The sequence below is a fragment of the Enoplosus armatus genome, chromosome 8, assembly GCF_043641665.1.
Source record: "Enoplosus armatus isolate fEnoArm2 chromosome 8, fEnoArm2.hap1, whole genome shotgun sequence".
In the NCBI taxonomy this organism is placed as follows: Eukaryota; Metazoa; Chordata; class Actinopteri; order Centrarchiformes; family Enoplosidae; genus Enoplosus; species Enoplosus armatus.
Window position 1 is genome coordinate 17808032 of NC_092187.1, and position 21529 is coordinate 17829560.

Genomic DNA, 21529 nt, shown 5'->3' on the forward strand with positions numbered 1-21529 from the left:
ACTCACCCGCATGTCTCAACAGCCTACCAACTCCCTGCCGTCTCACCATCCACCTCACTGTCACCATGGCAACTGTGTCCACACACACATCCAGTCGGTTATAGAGGTTAGATGGGGATACTCCATGTAGAGGCGGGTAAACTGTTGCTCATCAAATGACTTGGTCCAAAAACAGAATAAGTGTTAGAGTGGAGCAAGCTGTTTGTGCATCTGAGTGGAAAACTGAAAACTGGGCGGTGAGAGGAGGGGGATTTATTGTCCCAGACACTGACAGAACGGCTGTGAAGCAATAGAACATGGGAAATGCTTATGATGGACAAATATTAGGTCAATGAGGATGTTGCTGTTAGTCCAATTTAAGTGATATATTTTCAGGTCAGCTGAGAGATAACATAGCGTTTTGTGGGCTGAAAAAACACATTGAGCTATGGGCTTCATGAAAATGTATATTCTTGTGATAAAAGGCCTTAAGACGGCAGCTACAATTGGAAATCATTCCTTACGTAATCCATACACGTCTTCGTTTGTAGTTTCCTATCAATCATTTTCCTAGAATATTTTTTTTTTATCAAATGAACTATGATGATCTTATCAATCTATTAAATGTGACAACCAGTTAATATCATAAGAGTAACATAGCATCATATAACAGTTAAGCAATTTATGACTAAATAGAAAGAAAAAAACTATAAATAATAAATAATACATTTTTCCATTATCAAAAATAAATTTTAAAAAAGAAAAAAAAAGAAAAGGAGCAACAATAATACTTCCCACACTTCCCATAATAAATCCCACATGGAAAAACTATCTCAAATTCTGCACAAGAACTATAATCCAGATTTCTTAAATTGAAAAAAATTCTGGTTTCAGTTTTTGTCCTCAAATGACTCTGACACCATCGTCATGTCATTTTGACATATGAAAAAGGCTGTCAAAATACCCCTAATATAAACTTGCCAAAAAAGTACAAGAAAACAAAGAACACAATTGTGCATGTGGAGGAGTTTGCAGAGAAACGTCTTCTAACAGAATACTCCTACACTGTGCAGACATGCACACAGAGCTGGAGTTTAGCTGGAGCTACTGTGGTCGTTGCATTTGAATATACCAAAACTGACAGATCACGGGCATAATGATATTACACATTCCTTCCAATAAAACGCAATAGACAATAAGACTTTTGAGCATAAATGCAATTTATCTAAAAGGTTCATTTCAATTTTTTGCTTAAAACTGATAAAAAATAAACATCTGAAACAACTGTTTTTATATTTGTACATTAAAACGTAAAGTGCTCACATTCTTCAACTTGTTCTCAAGTAATTGACAAATTTGACATGTCTGTTTACACAGCTGCACCTCATCCCGCCTTTTCTCTACACGCATTTTGCGGGAGAACTATCAAACGCATCTCTATACTCGTGCAAACGTGCAAAAAACTACAGAATATTACTCTCCAGTTTTACCTACTTTGCTATCAAAGAAAAATCAATTGGTAGTCCAGTAAAGCACTCAACAACTGCTCTTTTAATCCAAAAGAGCAGTTAGAGAATGTGGGAGCAGGCAGACAGGTTGATGGAGTTGGTAGTTGTTGTGATGTGATGTGAGACTGACCTTAGTGCGGGCTGAGCAGACGTCCCAGTGTCGGCAGTCATTCATATTCCAGTCCTCCCAGAGGGTCAACCCACTCCTCAGCTCCACACTGTGCTACACTGCTCCTCCACAGCACCACTGCCAGCTACAACACCCGCAGTTATCAGCAGCCTCCAGCTACACACTGCCTCTGATCTCTGTACGCATGAAATAACACCAGCGAGCCCACCAAACTGAGGGAAAGAACGGAGAGCCTGCTATCCGTCTCTGTGTCTGTTGTGTGTGTGAGTGTGTGAGTGTGTCAAGAGTGTGTGTGTGCTTGTGTGTGCAAAGGGCTGAGGAAATGAGTAATATCTAGCAGTGAGAAACATGTCTGCTATGCAGAGCCACACAGGCAGACCAGTTGCTGCTGCCGCCCACTTGCTTTAATCACTGTGAGGGATACAAACATGCATACACACACACACACACACACACACACACACACACACACACACACACACATATATATATATATATATGCGCACACAAATGTACACATACAAGCAGTCAAGGATGCAGCACATACATACATTATACACTGGATGGTATATACTGACTATATCCTGCCTCTGTCTGTCTGGCGGTATGCTTTCCACATACGTTTCACCAGTTAAATGTATATTTTAACATGAAAAGTCATGAATCAGTTAATCAGTAATTAACCGAGAATCTGAATGTCTTATGAACACTTTTCAGAGGACGTGTTGACACATAAAAGAGAGGGAAGGATGGAGGGGAGGCAGAGAGACAGTTAATGAGAGACAGGGAGGGTGGTAGGAGGCTCATCCTACACACACTCTCAGACTTAGGCTTTTGCTGCTGCCTCTGACTCAAAACTAAACCTCACATCCATCAAGCACACACACACACGCACACACACTTAAACACACACTTGGCAATGTTTTTTGTTTATCTGTAGTTTTCATCTGAATTTGTGTCCTTTGTTCTCATCAAAGCACTTTGTGATGTACCTGTTGTTAAAAGAGCTTTTATGAATACATTTGATTTGACTTCACATGCGTGCGCACACACACACACACACACACACACACACAAAAAGACACACTCACACAGGCTCATACGCTAACAGGAGCACTGCAGGAGAGCTCTGAATGATTTGCTTCAGCGATTCAGTCAGTGCAAGTGAAGTGTGTTGGTATGGCTGGGGTGGCTTATTAGGACCGAATTGGTGAGAGCAGTGTAGTTCATTCACGGCAAGAAATCAAAAACCTGTTAGTATAAAAGACCTTTTACGAAAATAACAAACAGGCCCAAGGTTGAAAATGCAACGCTATGCAAATAACTCCGTCTGCTCCTCGTCAAAGAAACAGGGCCAAAACACTCAGTTCAAACAAGCTTATGTTAATAACCAGCCCAGAAATGCAATATAGGAGCGAGAGCGTAAATTGGAGCACAGGGGGAAATAGGATTTAATGAAGCAATCAAATCATTATTGATGGTTAACTGTAAAAAGCAATCTTTATGTTCTTTCATATTTCTGAGAGCAATTCATCCAACATTTCAAACACAGAGCAAAATGCAGACTTGTGAATCCACCAACAGTAATTTAGAGGTTAGCCTTGTCTAACTTCTCAACCTCAATGGAATGGAAAGCTAATCAGACTTGTAGGTGTGTGTACAGACACATCAGCTTGAAGGCCACATTGAAACATTCTCACAGTGAGGCAACAATTGCCAAGAAAGTCTCCTCTGACATTTAGGAGAAGATTACTTTTATTTTTCAAAGCGAATGCCGTTTGAAGATGATGTGCGCTGAGGTTGTGTGGGCACGAGCGCTGTCTGCTCCGGCATTTGTTGCACTTGTGTGGGTTCATTACAAGTATCACAATTAATAGAGAGTAAAGACTCATATTTTTAAATTTTGGATTAAGATTAATCAATACTGTGAGTTTTTTTTTTTTCTTAAACAATATTCTCAGTCGCAGCAAACGAAAGTAACAACAATATCTAATTGTTAGACTATAAATAAATTAGAAAAACAATCATAAAGATGATATGAAATAAAGAAAAATCCATCTGTTCATAAATGCATTAAAGGGATCAAAAGGCCAAGAATTGCAGGCTAGTTTACTAACAGGACATGTTTTTTCATTTTACTGTAATAGTTTTCTTTAAAGATTGAAAAACCTTAATAACTAACTTACAGTTGGCAGCATGTAAAAATAAAGTTGCTTCTGTAAACATGTTTCTATGATTATATTACACAAAGCAACCCATTGTTCATAAGGTGTCAGAGTTTACCCGGTAATTTTAATTAAACCGTCCAACATTATACAAGATAACTTCCCACATAAATCAGACATTTTTAAGTAATATGAGAAGTCATACTTTGTGTATTCAAATATGAAAAGGGAACAAATAGGAAATTAATAAAATGTAGTGAAGCAAATAAAATAATTACTTTCTTCTAATATCATTAACACCTCTGCCCCATAATCAGCGTTTAGTCCAATATTTATATAATTGTATAATCTATCCTAATTATAATTCTACACAAATCATAACACCAGTCTGTGTTGGATCTAAATTTAAATGTAATAGTCCATTCATAGTGAAAGAGAAGGAAAGAGAGCAAGAACCGGGTTTATCAAAGGGTGTTTAGTACAATAAAGAGATATAGAAATGACTGTTGTGCTCTACTTATGCATGCATACTTTGATATTTAGCATATTGAACACACACACACACACACACACACACACACACACACACACACACACACACACACACACACACACACATACACACATACACACAGACAAACATCAACACGAGCAAACACACAGTGGAGTCATACAGTGCTGTCAATCATTTATGGCACCACTGAGACATTTGGCGCACTCTTTCTCTCTCTCATGCTTGCTGTTTCTGTCTGTCTGTCTGTCTGTCTGTCTGTCTGTCTGTCTCTCTCTCTCTCTCTCTCTGTCTCTCTGTCTCTCTGACTTTGCACTGTTTAATCTGTCCATCACAAACAAACACGCACATAAACACACACACACAGGGTCAGGCCTAGACAAGAAAGGTCAGATGAGTCAGACTACACTCAAAAAAAAAATTCAAATCATTGTGAAGGGAAATTTACAGTAGCAAAAGAGATTCCACAGGTGAGACCTCAGAGAGTGGATTCACTCCTCAGCAGATTCTATTGAACACAAAACATGTTTAATCAGGTCCATTTTTTAAAAATCCAAACGCCATTTTGCATTGCCCCCCCTCCTCATGCGTAGCCTTGTATGGGGTGTCTGATCACGTTTCAGGCTGAGCGGGGGATCTATGATGGACGTCTGATGCAGCAGAAATTTGTTGCTGAATGTAACAGATCTGAACAGAGGGGAGAGTAGAGGAGAGTGGGGGGGGGGTAGAGGACACAGCCGATAGAGAGACAGACAGACAGACAGACAGACAGACAGACAGATAGATAGATAGATAGATAGATAGACAGAGTTGGAGCGATGGAGGGAGGGGGTGAGGGGAGGAGGGGAGTACTACTAGCCTTGTGTGGTGGCTTACTCCACAAGGAGCCGGGCTAAGCTGATAAAAGGGCAGGGTGATACGGGTGATAGCTTATTGGGCAAGAGGCCAGGTCAGCCTTCAGGGCCCTGACCCATTCTTCAACAGGATGAGCCAGCAGCCCTGCCCGCAGCAGGCTCAACCACAATGAGGATGGGCTTATGGCTCAGGAGTTACTATTAACACCCGCACACAAACACACACACAGTATGCTGCATGCACACAGAAAAGTAAACATGCATGCAAAGAGTGACTCTAAGATTGATTCTTTGTGCAAATGTGCTCACTCATGATGGACCTTCCTGTGGCAAAAAAAAAAAAAAATGGAAATATAAAATAAAGTTTTTTGATCAAGAATAAGATCAACAGCAAAATGAACAGAATATACAAACTTCTAAAAAGCAAGAGTTGTAAATATTGTTGTAAATATACAAGAACAGAGCTGATAGGAAGAGAGTAGAACGGTGTGACTGATGCAGAGTAGAGGGTGACGCCTGTAATGTATTGCTGGGCTAATCCCTGTGAATCCTAACTGGTACGGCCTAAGGCAGGCTTAGTATAGTTCTGGGAGGAAATCCCCCTGTGTAGTGGTACAGGCCATTAGCCCCTGGGGTATAAATAGGGCAGCTATGGCTCCTTAAGCTGGCTTTTACGCAATATCAGTTAAAAATATGACTTGACTAATTACATGCAGGTCAGCCAGTCAGCAGAGGCAAAATTTCCTCCACCTCATTCTCCTTTTCGTCTGACCACAGTGTTCGCCCCTCTCTCTCTCTGCTGCTTCTGTAAATACACACAGACATATAGCGCACATACAAGTGTGCATGCAGGGCAGGGCAGGGCAGGTATTCTGCAAACCTGGTGGCTGACATTTTCTAAGGCGGGTGTTATGTTGTTGTCATTCATTGACATTTAAGTGATGGGAGTTTCATCTTTGCTCTTTTCCACTGCCTCAATCTGATAATATGCCTCTTATACGGCATCTGCACCAGCTAGACTTTCAACCACAAAGAAATGACTCTGGTTTCAATTTGTAGGCATCGTATGCATCACAAAGATGTTAAAGAAACATGAAACAAACACCAAATGTGCCACTATTGGTTAGGTGACAGCAATTCCTATGCAACTGCAGTGATGTCACATACTGCTGATGCACAGTCATGCTTTTGTATTCCTATTCTTGCAGCTCACTTTTTTGTTTGTTTGTTTGTTTTTCTCTAAATTAGCAACTTTTTACTTGCTCAGCTTCACAGGCTCACAGGTCCCTCTCACATAATTAGCCCAACTCAGAGCCCTTGATGCGAGCAGTAGTCTCACGCTACGAGATCAGTAACTTACGACGGGGGTTGAAGGTGGAGGAGAGGGGAAAGAGAGAGAGAGGAAGAGAGAGAGACACAGCGAGTGAGTCTGATGGGGTAGAAACAGCTTGAAAGGGAGAGTACAAGAGTGTGTGTGTGTGTGTGTGTGTGTGTGTGTGTGTGTGTGTGTGTGTGTGTGTGTGTGTGTGTGTGTGAAAGAGGAGGGGGATTACTTTTCATTCCAAAGATTTGTTATCTTTGGTGCTGTCCCCTGGCAACTGCCAGTCAAACTGGGTTTCTGTTGGTTCTCTAGTTTAGCAGCAAAATGTCAGCAAGCTGTAAGCATAGCGATGACATCTCCATGGAGAGAGCATGGCCAGGTCTCCTGTTGGTAGCTCAAGCACCATCCTTTTTCAGAGAGGCTGTCTAGACTGGCTTCATAGATACTGTCTGCAGTACCTTTATCAGTGCCGGTATTCAAGGCAACATTGCTATACACTGCCATTATTGCTATTGCTCTACAACCCCTCCCACACCAAATCTGCTGCCCAGCCACACACGGTCACAGCCATTTACTCAACACATGGCTTATGCTGTTCGTTATAGAGGGTGCTGCAAATTTTATTGAAATAGGATTGAGTGGGCTTAATGCTTGTTTTCAAAATGAAAATAGGGAGAGCCCCAGTCCCACTTGAGAGAGAACCTTTATCACTCAGCTATTTGATAATCTCTCTAATAATTACAAAAAAAGACGTCAAATTGAATTAGAGAAATGTGCTTTGTTGAGTGATTTTAATGCTGCGCAGGATAAAAAAAAAAAAAAAAAATCAAATGAATAGGGAAGCATTGCAAGGGTAGGGAAGGTAATACACATCCAACTTCAGGACAGGCTTTCAGGACACTATTGATGCCATAGGCTACAGGATGTCTCAGATGTTACACTTTCTGTACAGTGATACCAAAACCGATACTGTGCAATATATTGTGTTTGCGCACGTTGGGTCCGTCTGTACGAGGGAGCAGATTTACTTGCAATGGCTCTGTCAGGCAAAGAGGCAGGCCTGGCTGAAAAACTGTGGGTGTAAGTGGTGGGTGGCAGGGTTGAAAGGTCATTGGCCCCTATTGTAGATGAAGTGTGGAGGAGGAGGAGAACATACTGCTTGATCATACACAAGGGTTAGTGAGTCAGGGCCAAAGAAAACGATCTATGCGAACACAAAGAGCAAAGAATAGACTCAGATAACTGGCAGATTGCATACGCATGTTTGCATACGCACGCACGCACGCACACGCACGCACACACACATCTTCACTTCACACGTAAGTGGATCTGATTGTAAAGGCATCCTATGAAATATCACTTCCTGCACCTTCCTCTCATGGTACACCCCGACCGGCAGGTGTGTCTGTCACCTTAAAGTAGTCTGGCACGGTTTCAGTTGTATTCCAACACCTGCCTCTGTTTGGGATTATTCATAACACTCCTGGCTCCCCGGCTGAGCTCCCAAGCCAATTCTCATACCCTTCCAACTGTGTGAGTGCTGTCCTGGGAACAGTGGCCATGGAGGTCCCCTTGACTGATTCAAAAATGCCATAAACACAGAACTAATTCACTGTCAGCACATACCTTAGGAGAAATTTGTGCAATACAATTTTCACTTTCATGAAGTACAGTACGCGCTTATAGGGCAGCACAGTTTTTAAAAATGCTGCTGCTGAACAGCAAGATGGACGGGGGGTTTGACTCTCTTTCCGTTCTGTGAGAGGATGACACGCAAGACATGCGGAGACATGCAAGTGTTTGCCCATAGATGCGACTGTGAGTGACAGTGAGAGTGATTATCCATCACACATCCTGCAATGAACTGGTGAGAGTTTCCCTGCTCTCCGAGACCCTGAGGAGGAATCGATAAGTAAAGAAAATGAATACACGAAGGTTATGTGGGGTTATGTAGCCTCAAATACCTGCTAAACTGCTGCGCCCACAAGAGGGTTTCAATGGGTGAAAGACGGGAATTTTCTCAGAGCAAACACACAACATACGTCCCCTAAAAAACTCACATACATGCACAACACACATGCACAATTGCATATAATCATGCAAATGTAGTCTCTGCATGAATGTACTCTTCATTCTCTAAGTTTTCCCTCTCTGTCTCTTTCACTTTCAGTCCCCCCACCCCGCCCACTCTTGGTCTTCCTCTCTGTCTTTCCCTCTCACTCATCTGGCTGGCTGTTTGAGAGCACACACTCAACGTGGGTGAGAGTGCTAGAGTAGAGTATATGACTGTCAACACAAGGTGCAGGGTGTGTGTGTGTGTGTGTGTCTGCCTGTCTGTGTGGTGCTGTAGGTGGAGAGGCACAGCAGGGCGTGAAGGAGCGCTGTGATAATGACAGGCCATGCATTATATAACATGAAGATTGCATAAGGAGAAGATTATTTTAGGTCCAGATATTGAGGATGTATAAGTAATTTTTTTTACGTGGGTGTACAGCACTATGCACACCTCTGAGTGCACGGATGTGTGTTTGTGTAAAAATGTTCTGAAATGTGCTCATTTTTGTGGTTTCTTTCGAGGAGTGTGTGGGTGTAAGTAAACTAAAGTGTATTATGTGTTTGTAAGATGGGGGCATGAATGTTTTCAGATTTCTTTCATAGCTATCTGCATATCAAAACAAGTATGTGGGAATGTTGGCACATTTGTGTACAGTGTCCATAAGGGTGTCTTTATTGCAAGCTCCCACTCATTATCACTTCTAGACTTCAGAGAGATGTACTTGAAAAGGGCTGATTCCTTGTCGGGCTCAAACCTCGTAACTTCCAGTTTTGATGATTTTTCCGCGTTTGAGCTCGCGCTGAAAGAACACATGCTCCTTTATGGGCTTAACAACTTCTCTGACTCTCTCTCTCGGCCACTCAAGTCGCGAGGTTATGGTCCGAAAGGATGTGTTGTGTGGAGTCACAGAAGTGAGGCAGAGCAGATAGAGTCTCCGTGTGCCACTGCCTCCTCTGTGCGCCTCGCTCCATGCATGAGTGTGCCCCTGTAAAAATAGACCTCTTAAAGGGCCAGCAGCCACTCAACCTTCTCCCACAAGAGGCCTGTTCTGCTCTTCAGGGTGACAGTACTCCAAGAAACATGGCATGGGAGAACATGCCGTATTTCTCATTCAGCCCCACAGAGACAAGTTGTAATTCTGTGTCCCAAAAGATAACATACATTCAGTTTCTCTTTGTCATCTTTACATCATTCATGAGGGCACGTCTCTGGTACACAAATTACTATAGCACATCAGATCCAACTCTCACTGACACACGACGTGTTAGTGACAAATCCAACACTAGAAACTACAAGCATAAATTGCTCTTAAGCATATGAGGCACACTTTGTAATTGCGCCCTCAAAACGAGCATTTCTAGAAGCAATATCTCAGAGACATAAGACTTCCTGTACACGCCAGCATATCGTCCTCATAATTGAAATAAGTGAATTAAGTCAGCAGGGACAAATGTTGTACGTCTTGCTTGAAAGACATCTATAGCTGAGAACTGTCTGAACCTGTGAAATGCTCCTATACGCAGCATATGGGATATCACTGCAGCAGAAGGACAGTGCCTGCTGTAGCAGAAATAGACATACAGAAATCATAATCGTGCACACGGGCGTAGTATTTCTCCATCGAGAATGGCGAGAAATGAGGAGGGATTTGAGTGGAGTCAGTAACAGCACCCCAAACATAGCTCTGTGTTCCCCACAGAGGGATGCAGACACAGACGCATTTAAAGTCCTTGACCAAGTAGTGTTGTGAAGTTGTAATTAAAAATTAAATGTGACATCGAAAGTTCTTCCAGTGCATGTCTTCTCATGTCTCCTGTACGCTGCTTGAAAAAGAAGTTAGACTACAGACGCCTGATGCACCTGCACATCCTCCCTTTGATTGCCTGAGATCTTTCCCAGACTTGCCCCCAGCATCTGCACCTCCTATTTTCTCTCTCCTCCTCCCTCATTCAGTCTCTTTCCAAATTTTCCCCCCTTCACTCGACTAACCCCACCCTCACCAATCTCATATCCGTCCCTCCCAGTTTAAGCGGGCTCCTCCAGGGCCCCTGGCTATCTCTGGACCAGGGCTATTTAAGCCCACTGCTCTAATTCTGAAAGTCCTGATCTGCCATCAGGCTGAGTGATGAACCTCCACCTCTCTCTCTCCCTCTCTGTCTGTCTGTCTGTCTGTCTGTCTGTCTGTCTTCCTCACACGCTCCTTGTCTCTGGATCAGTCACACTCTCCCTCTTGTTCACACTCTCTCTGTTATTCTCTTCCACGCGCACAAACACCCCCACACATAGGTGCTGACTTACACGAGTGTATACCACACACTCATTCACACACACACACACACACACACACACACACACACATACACACACACACACACACACACACATTTTCTCCTTATAATTAACCCAGCTCACTCTCAGTATGACATGTACGTACAGTAACTCCTAAACCTGTTTCCTCACACACACACACACACACACACACACACACACACACACACACACACACACACACACACACACACACACAACACAAGTACTACGGTCTGTTTATCCCTTCATTCAAACTTGCTAACACACCTGCGCACCCTCTCTCCCACACACACATACACACACACATACACACACACACACACACACACACACTCAGAGGAGGAAGCGGTGTGGTCACATACCTCGCCGGGTGCCTTTGCGTAGCAGGTAGCAGAGAGTTTACTCATTGGATCAGGCAGCAGCAGGCACGTAGGAATATCCAGTTTTGAGACTGCGAGTCTCTTCCTCCTCTCTACTGCTCAGCCTCCCCTCCCTTCATCCTATTCCTGCCTCTCCTCCTTCTCACTCTCTAAACGCCTCTTTGCTCTCTCTCTCTCTCTCTCTCTCTCTCTCTCTCTCTCTCTCTCTCTCTCCCTGTGATGAGTGCGCTCTCTTTCTCTCTCCCCGGCTTGCTTGATCTCTCCAACCCCCTCCCTCCCTCTCTCTCTCCCCTTTGCTCTAACTGAAACACACCTTCTATCTCACCCATATAACTTCAATCTACACTCATCCCTCTTACTAAGTCTCTCTGACACAGAGTGACACTTGATAACTTTTTCTTTCCCCTGCCTAATATGCTCTCCCTCCCTCTCTCTGACTCTCTCCCTCTCTGGGAGTGTATAATTAGACAGAGCTCAGTGGTAATACAGTCAGGCTCATTGTGGGAGCCTTAGCATTGCTGCTCATGTTTGGCTGATAGCCCAGCGGCTTCACTCATTAACCTCCCTCAAGCTGCAGAATGGACCAGCCCACAGCTCGTGCTATTTGCTGCAACACCTCAGCCTCTTAGCCCATCAGCCAATCGCAGCCCACGGGGATGATGGGAAAGGTGTGCATGCCGGGCACACAGCGCTGTAGGTAAGAGAGCTAAACGTAATCACCAAGTATTGACATGTTACGGCAGGTGATACCAGCTGGTCAAATCTGACACATTGAGGGTTTCATCACAGTCACAAGGAGTCATGTTCGCTTTTAGCTTAATCACTTAGTCATGATATGCGTGCAGTAGCATCATATGCTTTTCTTTCAAGCATGAAACCACAACAGACCACTCACACATCTTATTGTGAAACCACTGCGAGGTATGGGAATGTCTTGTGTAATGTAGCAATAAGTCATATGCTCTTTTTACTGTACCACACGCCCCAGTTCCCATCACACATGACCTGGTGTAAACCCTTGACGGATGTTACTGACCGTTTTTTGAGAAATGAGAGTTGTAAATACATTTTCAACAAGTAATAATCATACTGTTTTCAAAGTGTTTATTAAACTTAAATCCAATTCAACCTGCACTCTAATGATTAATATCTCAATGTTCTAACTCACTGACAACCATTGACTTTGATGCCTTAAACTGCACCTGGGTGAGTACTTCCTCTATCTTTTTGCCTTCGTCATCATGGGCAAAACATTTGACTCAGGTCCAGAGCTGGGAGTGTCAGGCCAGGCCAGGTCACATGAGCAGCTTACACGGCAGGGATCTCTCTACAACACGACGCCAAAGGGAGTTGGAATCTACGACCTGCACATGCTGAGTTGATAGTGAAGTGAGAGTCTTTATTTGCTGCAGTCCGCCCTTCTGGATCAAGCAATTATCCATTTTTTAAACTATTAAAATCTGCATCTGTTTTATTATACTTTTTGTGTGTAAATTACAATCTGGGAATTCTTAGCATGGCTAATAAATAAATAAATAATGAATCATTAGTATATAAAATATGAAGCAGCTGGGTTACATATATCGATTTTTAATTAAAATAATGAATTAAGTTCTGGGTACATTGGGTACCTACATGCTGTTGACCATAAACAAATATCACCATTTCATAGGAGAGGAAGCCCACTTCAAGTGTGGCTAGTGAAGCCTCCCAAAACAACCTCTCACAAGCAGAAAAAATCAAAAAGAAAAAGGCAAAGAAAGAAGGAGCAGTGTATCAGTCCACACTCTGTTAGAACAGTAAGGAAAATACAGAGCTTTGAGTACATTTACAGTATAAATACTTAATGGGCCAACAGTTTTAGCTCACAGTGGGCCTCTAAAGAAAATTCTGCCATGGGCCTCTAAAAAGTTAAATCCAGCTCTAAGTAACAGGGTTTCAAATCACTTATATTTTCTCATATTTGTACAACTGTATTTCATTCTTTTTATGTGCTTTGACAGGCATCACCAGGCTCAGTTGGGCAGCTCTAAAAATAAAGATAAGATTAGCCATTTCACCCGAAGTGTCAGAGCCATGATTACAGCTGCATCAGTGCCTTATAACCTTCATAGATCATATTCTCTTTCAGCCTAGTAATAGTCAGAGCTATTGTAAGCCATTGCATTATGCCACCTTTAGATTTTGAGTCACAAACTTTAAATGTCAATAGATACTTCAAAACATTGTTTACAGACGTAAAAGATGTATGTATACGTGATTAAAGAGATTCATTTTTGTTCTGTCAGCCGAACATTTTCACTGAATGTGAAAAAAATAGGAATATCTAAGTCATATTAACGAAAGGTCATCACTGATTTCATGTCAAGCAAGTATAATCTTTTGAAAGTTTCTGTTTGACTGGAGCCCAGGAGTAGGAGGGAGATTGTGATCAAACAACCAGAGAGAGTGGGAGGGTGTGACTACAGCACTTATCGAGAGATCACATGGTGTGTGTGTGTGTGTGTGTGTGTTCATATGTGTGTATGTATCTTTTGCTCTTGTGATCATTAGGCACTGCACAGGCCGAACATCTTAGTATCATTTCCTCTCTCCTTCTTTCTCTCCCATTCTCACTTCTGCATTCACACTACAACATCCTAAAACACTGATGTAAACAGAACTGGGGAAAAAAACCACTCTGCTCGCTGAGTGAAAACTTGTATAATTATCAAAAAATGAGTTTTGTGTTCCTTCAGCTAATTGACGATCCCGCTGACTCAGTGAGGCGGTAATGACAACTTTATCCATACCCAACAAGTTCAAACTCAGCACAGCAACATGTGACCCCCCACAAGATGCAAGTCAATTATTTTGAGCGGTGTGTCAGTATCAGTGATTTACAGTCAGTGGGTGCATGTGTGTATAGCGTGATGTAGGGTGTTGCACGGTGTGTCAAAGTGACCAATCAGAGCGTAAACACACAGAGCACAAATGCCAAATAGACGGATCGGAGGCCATCACACAGTCAAACACACCATGACAGGCTTATTATACACAGAAAAGGGTGTCAGGGTCTCTCTGGGGGAAACCTGACCCTGTTGACCCTGGAGGAAATTCAGCACCTCACCATATTACAGTTTCAGATTCTACGGTGGCCCGCAGAGCTCACAAGACTGTAAAGGCTGACAGAAGAACTCTAATCCATTGAGAAAAAAAAAGGTAACTGAGCTTGTGAAGGCACAGCGAGTGTGTGGCAGTACCTCAAGCCAAAGATGGGGAATCTTTGACTGTAATATGTGCAGACAATGGAATCACACAAACTGAGAAAAAGAGCCAATCACATGGCAGCGAGACACAAACCCGTGATTCCTGCCTACACACACACTCACACACACACACTCAGCGAAGCCAATGTGAGACAATTTCACAACTCTGCGTGTGTGTTTATGTGCTTTTGTATACACTTTACATACATGTGTGTGGATGTATGACTATGAGTTTGGATGAGCACACCGTGTGTGTGTGTGTGTGTGTGTGTGTGTGTGTGTGTGTGTGTGTGTGTGAAAGTGACTCACCCTGTGTCAGTTACTCCTCTACTAAAGTGTCCTTTCCTTTTCTACTTCACACCTCTCCAGTTTGCTATTTTTGGGCTATGTTAGCAGAACTAGTAGTATCCGGCAGATACTCTCCCTCATACACACGCACACACACACACACACACACACACACACACACACACACACACACACACACACACACTCACTACAACATGCAAAACCCATTGGGAGTGTTTTGGAAGAGCGAGAGGAGACGTGCATCTTTTATGGTGCACTGGTACAATAGCTGATTCGCTGGAGCAGACAGAAATATCCAGGGTTACTCGCAAAGTGAAAAATATCGTATTGCATAAGATGGTGAAAGGACCTGACCACGTAAATGCAACAGTAGCTCTCTCCCACAAAGGCTCGCACACTCACTCACACACACACACGCATGGGCTCACACAGACACTCACACACACACACACACACACACACACACTCACACACACACACACACACACACACACACACACACACACACACACACACACACACACACACACACACACACACACACACACAGTGATGTCCTAATAGTGTCCTGCAGGCAGGCGGGCAGAGGCGGGCCGGGGTAGAGAAACTGGAGCTGAGGCAGAGTGCTGACTCAGGGAACAAACCAGTGAGAGAGAGAGTGTGTGTGTGAGAGAGAGAGAGAGGGAGAGAGAGAGAGAGAGAGAGAGAGGACATTGTGCTACACAGAGGCCTCACGACTTGCGTGTGCAAACCAGAATGTTCCGACCACCACTTTGAGCACTTTATATTGTTTTACCCACCACTTTGAGGTTAAGGCCAAAGCTGCCTGCTGCCGTGACGACGGAGACAAAAAAACAAAGTCTTACTCTTGTGAGAATTCCATTGAGAAAAAGGAGAAGTAAAAAGGAGAAGTTTATCTCGGTCTTTGTCCTTTTAGTTGTATTATTTCACCCCTCATTCGTTCTTCTGAGTAAAAGCTTTGTCAGTGCTGTGACACTTGTTCCACTATACTCAACTCCCAACTTGAAGGATTAATTCTGGTTTAGTACAACTCGAATGTCCCCGCCAAGTTAATTGCAGAGCTCAAGAGAAACAGGCAGTCAGTCATTATTGCCCAAACTGTCTGTTGTAAATAGGTTCAAGATACATTTATGAGTCTACAACACAGGGCTGCACAATGATATCAAAGTTGCATTCCCCTCCAGGCTACACACACAGAACATACATACAAATATCCAAATAAATCCAAATAAAAATGAAACAATAGATACAGTTGCTTATATACATATATTACACAAAGGTAGTGGTATGTTCATGTGCAAAACCAGCATAACAGAAAGTTACATGTCATTTATGAAAATGAAAAAATGAAAATTTCCCCAAAGCCCAAAGTGATGTCTTCAAATGTCTCATTTTGTCTGACCAACAGTCCAAAACTCAAAGATGTTCACTTTACAATCACATATGACAAAGAAAAGAAGCACTTTTTTTCTTCTTCTGGCGATCGACTAATCGATTGACGTACCACACTTGGACACATTTTTCCTGTTTAATGTATGATTATTACATTTTGGGTACGTTCACTTGCGATATAACCTCTAAAAAGTTGCTTATTTAACAGATCGTTGACTACTCATGTGTCTCGCCCCATCGGCCTTCACGGTAGCAACAAAAGACAGACATTAGACATTTCAGTAATTACTAGTAAAATATTCTCATAGCCAAAAGCTGCAAAAAAACAGAATTATCCTATAATTTGTTGGCAGCATCTGAGCTGTCAAAATAAGTGTCTGTATTTATGCACGCGTTTAGTTGTGTGTGTGTGTGCATGACCGTGAGGTATGTGTGGGTGTGTGTGAGTGTGTGTGTGTGTGTGTGTGTGTGTAATGTGATGTATATAGACTGTGCTCTAAACAGAAGAGCAGCAAGTCAGCAACATCCAGGTGGTTTTGGTTTACCCTCAGATTTCACTCCCCCCATTTCTCTCTCTCTCTCTCTCTCTCTCTCTCTCTCTCTCTCTCTCTCTCTCTATCCCTTACTCGTCCCCTTGTTGTCTCCCTCTGTCTTTCCTGCTTCATTATTTGTCCTTTCTCTCTGGCTAAAAATACTTGCTGCCCTGTCACTATAACAGATCACCACAGAGGAAATTTGCTGCCAGCAGTAGACAGTGTTTGATACAGCAGCAACGCCACACACACACACACACACACACACACACACACACGCACACACACACACACACACACACACACACACACACACACTCTGAACACACACATGCCATAAGCCTTGGATCATAATGGTGTCAGTGGAATAGTATTTGTGGACTGATACTGTATATGAAGTGTGTTTGTGTGCGTGTTAGACAAACAGGTGCAGTAACCTCATGAGGCTGACTGAGCTGTTGGAGGGTTGACAATGTAGGTGCAATACTTACATTAGGTCACAGCAGCCGGAGAGCTGGAATAACAGAAACTATCTCACTTACACACACAGGCGAGGTTGCACCTGTGCTTTGCTCTTCAAAATAACAGGAATATATTGTCTGAGCATAACTACTGAGTGGAGTGATGCAGACAAAGAAAATATGTGTGAGCAAATGTCCACAAGGGTACGTGTGAAAATTGGTTTCGAATGCAGGAGAGAGAAAGAGAAAGAGAGAGTGTGAAAGAGTGGGGTTGACAGGCCACTCTTGTGACTCGTAAGAAAATTAAATAAACAACAACTTCTCACTCCTGCTTTCACACTTGTTATGTGCAACTCAGCCGAGTCTGTCGGAGACGGCATAAGGTGTCACTGTTTAGTGCTCAGGAGAATTTTCCTTCGTGTCTCCTGTTCCCATGGCAACTGCGCGGCGACCTGCGATGACCCCCGAGGACTGGAGAGGGAAGGTGTCATTTAGCACAGGTCAGTGGATGAATGTTATTGCATTCATCAATTCTTGCTGAAGTCGATAATCGGCTTTGGAGATAAAGACGTTTCTCTATGGATCAAATGATCTTTAAGAACATGGCACATGAACATGTTTGCAAATGTAATCAGGCCACTAATTTATGTATACGTGACATATATATATATTTTTTTCTCTCTCTATGTGTGTGTCCATGCGCGTGTAAAAGCACGCACCACAGCCCTGCTACCTGTATTTCGACAGGCCCTGTTGTCTCATTATCAGAGCGACATTTGTGCAGTCCTGAGGAGCCATCTGGATGCGTCCCACACACATGTGAGAGAAACCAGCCTGGGTTTGGATCTGACTCACATCAAACAGCCTCTCTGCCCACACACACACACTAACACACAAACACCAAATACAGACGGCACAAATAGAGCAGTTTCCAGAAGCCAATATCTGACATTTAACGAATAGTGAGGTGACAGAGAGATTGATACAAATATTCCAACAGACACTTTACAACTTCACAGTTAGGCTCTCCAATCACAACAATGGAGGCTCATTGAAAACCGCTGCATGTAAAGCTGTGGACAGCTGTAGAGAAAGCACAGAATCTCAGTGGTGCGTTTTTGTGCCTGAATGGGACAGCCCCACAATGAATGCAAATGGGTGTATAAGTGCCACAGGTTGGAGTTGTGAAACTACCTCTATGGCTCACTGGCACACAAGAAGATAAACTAAAATCAACTTGAGGAGACAGACTCGCTTGATTGTCCAGGAAAGTCCCAAAAATTTAATTTGTGATATAAGATATCGCTTTATTCTTAGTTTCAATTTATGGAAAGGAACAAAGGATCAATCAGAGTACTTAAGATGGCACAATGAATAATTTCTGCATATAACGATTGCAATTGGAAAAAAGGCCCGTGTGACTCAAGCTCAGAAGAGATCGAAGACTGTAAGTGTGTTATTTCTAAAATGCTGCATCTGGACCAATTTTATATCCTGGTTTCGGAGCAAGCTGTAACCTACTGAAAGGACGCTATGACTGTTGCGCGACATTTTTGAAAAGACCAAATGCAGTTTCGCTATGACTGTGTCAGCGCAGCGAGCCATAGAAAAACATGAGTGCACACACAAGTGAACTAAGGGACTACAAAGTTAGCATACTGAGTCATTATCAAATTAATGCTACTGGTATGGTGTGAAAGGTGCATGCACACTTAAGAGTTCTCTCTCGAAGGCTCTCTTCTGGGCCTCGAGAGTCCATTACCTAAGTAGCTCTGTGCATGCAGGTTGCTGAGTGTCACTGTGATGTTCATTGACATGCTAAAGCTCTGCTGCATGCAAGGTAGGCCTCTCTCTATCCCCTTCATCTCTCTCTCTCTCTTTCCCTCCTACCTTCTCTCATCTATAATTGATTGCTCCCACTGTACCAACTTCATTTGCTGGCTGTGAATAATGAATGAGACACGGAGTGGAGGCGCTTTTTCTCCTCCGCTGGTTTGATACCCGATTAGCCGTTTACAGTGTATCTGTGCTATCCGTGACCAGGCCTGGGGTTCCCAATGTGTGCCACCAAGTGAAGAAACGCTGCCAGGGAGGCTGCTCTGCCTCAGGGAGAAAAGGCATGACAGCGTGAAAAAAAAGCAATCAATCCCAGTTGATTAGCATCATTTATGACCAAGCAACAGGCACGCGCTAAAGCGACAAGCATGTTGTGTTGTATGTTTTCATACATGATTGAAGTTTGTACGGCTTGTGTTGAAACAGTTGGGTGGTTGCATGGAAATGAAACCTGTGATTTATGGTGAGTGCATAATTCCCATTAAGCAATCTCGCACTCTGTAAGCATCTTCACACACGCACATCAGTGCACATGCCACGTAGGCTACTGTACCTTGCACCCATTCACACACTTTTCAAGCCCACACGCACAGAGACAAACTGTTCTCTGCCGCAGTGAGGGATGTGCTCTTTTGAGGTGCATGCCATGTGATGCACATTCCGCTTAACTCCTCTACACAGCTCAATGGACTTTCAAGCTGGGTCCAACACGCACACTCACTCACACTCAACTCACACTTAACCAGGATTATTAATAGCGTGTTTCAGTTCCACAATGCGCCAGAGAAGTGCAAGCAAAGCAATTCAGAGCTCAGGGGCCAAAGATGACGTACTGCTTCTTTTTTTTTTTTTTTTTTTTTTGGGAGGGGGTAAAGTTACGTCAACCAGAGACTCAAAACGGCGCTTCCTGGAAGAGCTGACATGCTTCCCCACCCCCTCCTGTACCTTCCCTCCCTTACTATCCCAGGCACACTATGCCCACACACACATATCCCCATTCATGAAAAAAAAGGAGATTTGCTGACACAGACATGCACACAAACAGATAAAAGAGCCACATTGTTCACAGTCTGCCGTTGGAGAAAGTTGTAACTGACAGAAGGGGCTCGGTGTGGGCAGCAGAGGGCTGAAGACGCAGCAGCTGCTCGACTTTCGGCAACCTGATGGAATGAGTGTGTTTGCGTTCGGAAGGACAGTGATGGTGATGGCGATGAGATGACGAGGAGGTGGAGGAGGAAGACAGCAGTGAGGAGAAGGTAGAGGTTGGGAATGAGGGTGATATCTGTGGTGAATCCATCTTCAGCTTCATCTCAAGTATAACGCTTGAATGTCTGAAAAGCACCAACATCCCTTTCTTTCCATTTCCATCTCTCATTCCACTCCTCCCTCTGTCACCTCCTCTCTTTCTGTCTGTCTCTTTATCTGGCCACACATCGAAACACTAAAAGAGACAACCCTAACACAGAGAGACCCTGAGTGTCTGTCTGAGTCTTATAGAGGCAGAGACTGTCGGAGTCTGAATAAGTCTTGATCTGCAGAGGTAGATACACAGAGGCACAGTTATAAAGAGAGACGGAGGAAGGGTTGCGAGAGAAAAGACGAAGAACACAAGAGTGCGTGAGAAAGGGAGATGTACTGTGGGGAGCTGGAGGGAGATGGAGAGAGAAAGTAAGAGAGATGGAGGGAGAATAGATGAGCATGAGAGTGTGTGAGAGAGATAAATAGAGACAGAGCGAGCAGGAGGAGGGGGAGAGTGTAAACAGCAGAAGGTTCACTGGGTTCAGTGTGCTGTAGAGGAGCTGAAAGATGGGCATCAGAACTCAAAGCCCAGGGGGCTGGATAGTGGTGCGTGACTCACATACTCATGCATACATTCACGCACATACAAACATGCACACAGAAACATCCAAATGCTATTTCATTTCCAAACATTAACAATTACACACAAACCCCAGGGAGACAATCTCAAACACAAATAATAGAGCCATTTGAAAAGAGTGACATAATGGCACCTTTTTCATCTTTCTGTTACGCCCAACAAATCTTTTCATGAGGTCTCAGTATGTCAAGTAGAATATTTTCAGGAAATTGCTTTATGGTAGCATCCAGCATTCACAGATTTAATCACTGTTTTGTTACACATGTATAACGTAAACGCCCTCTTACAGTGAACCATGCATTTTTGTTGTGTTGACTCAGAAAATGCATAATATCACACACACATGATCTGACATTTTCGCGGACAGGAAACACAAAATGTAGTTGCCCTTTAGGGTCACCAAAACCATTTTACTGTGCGGTTTGCTTTTTTATCTGACAATGACTAACATCCACAAGAAAATACTGAGTTCACTGCTGTATATCAGTGGCGAGGCTCGGCATGACGAGTCAAACCGATACTGTCAGTCATATAGTCCGAGCAGCCTGTTTTCTCCACATGAGTCACTAGATCTCATTTAGACACTGAAAAACACTGCAAACACAGCTCACAAAACTGACATCACAAACCATCATG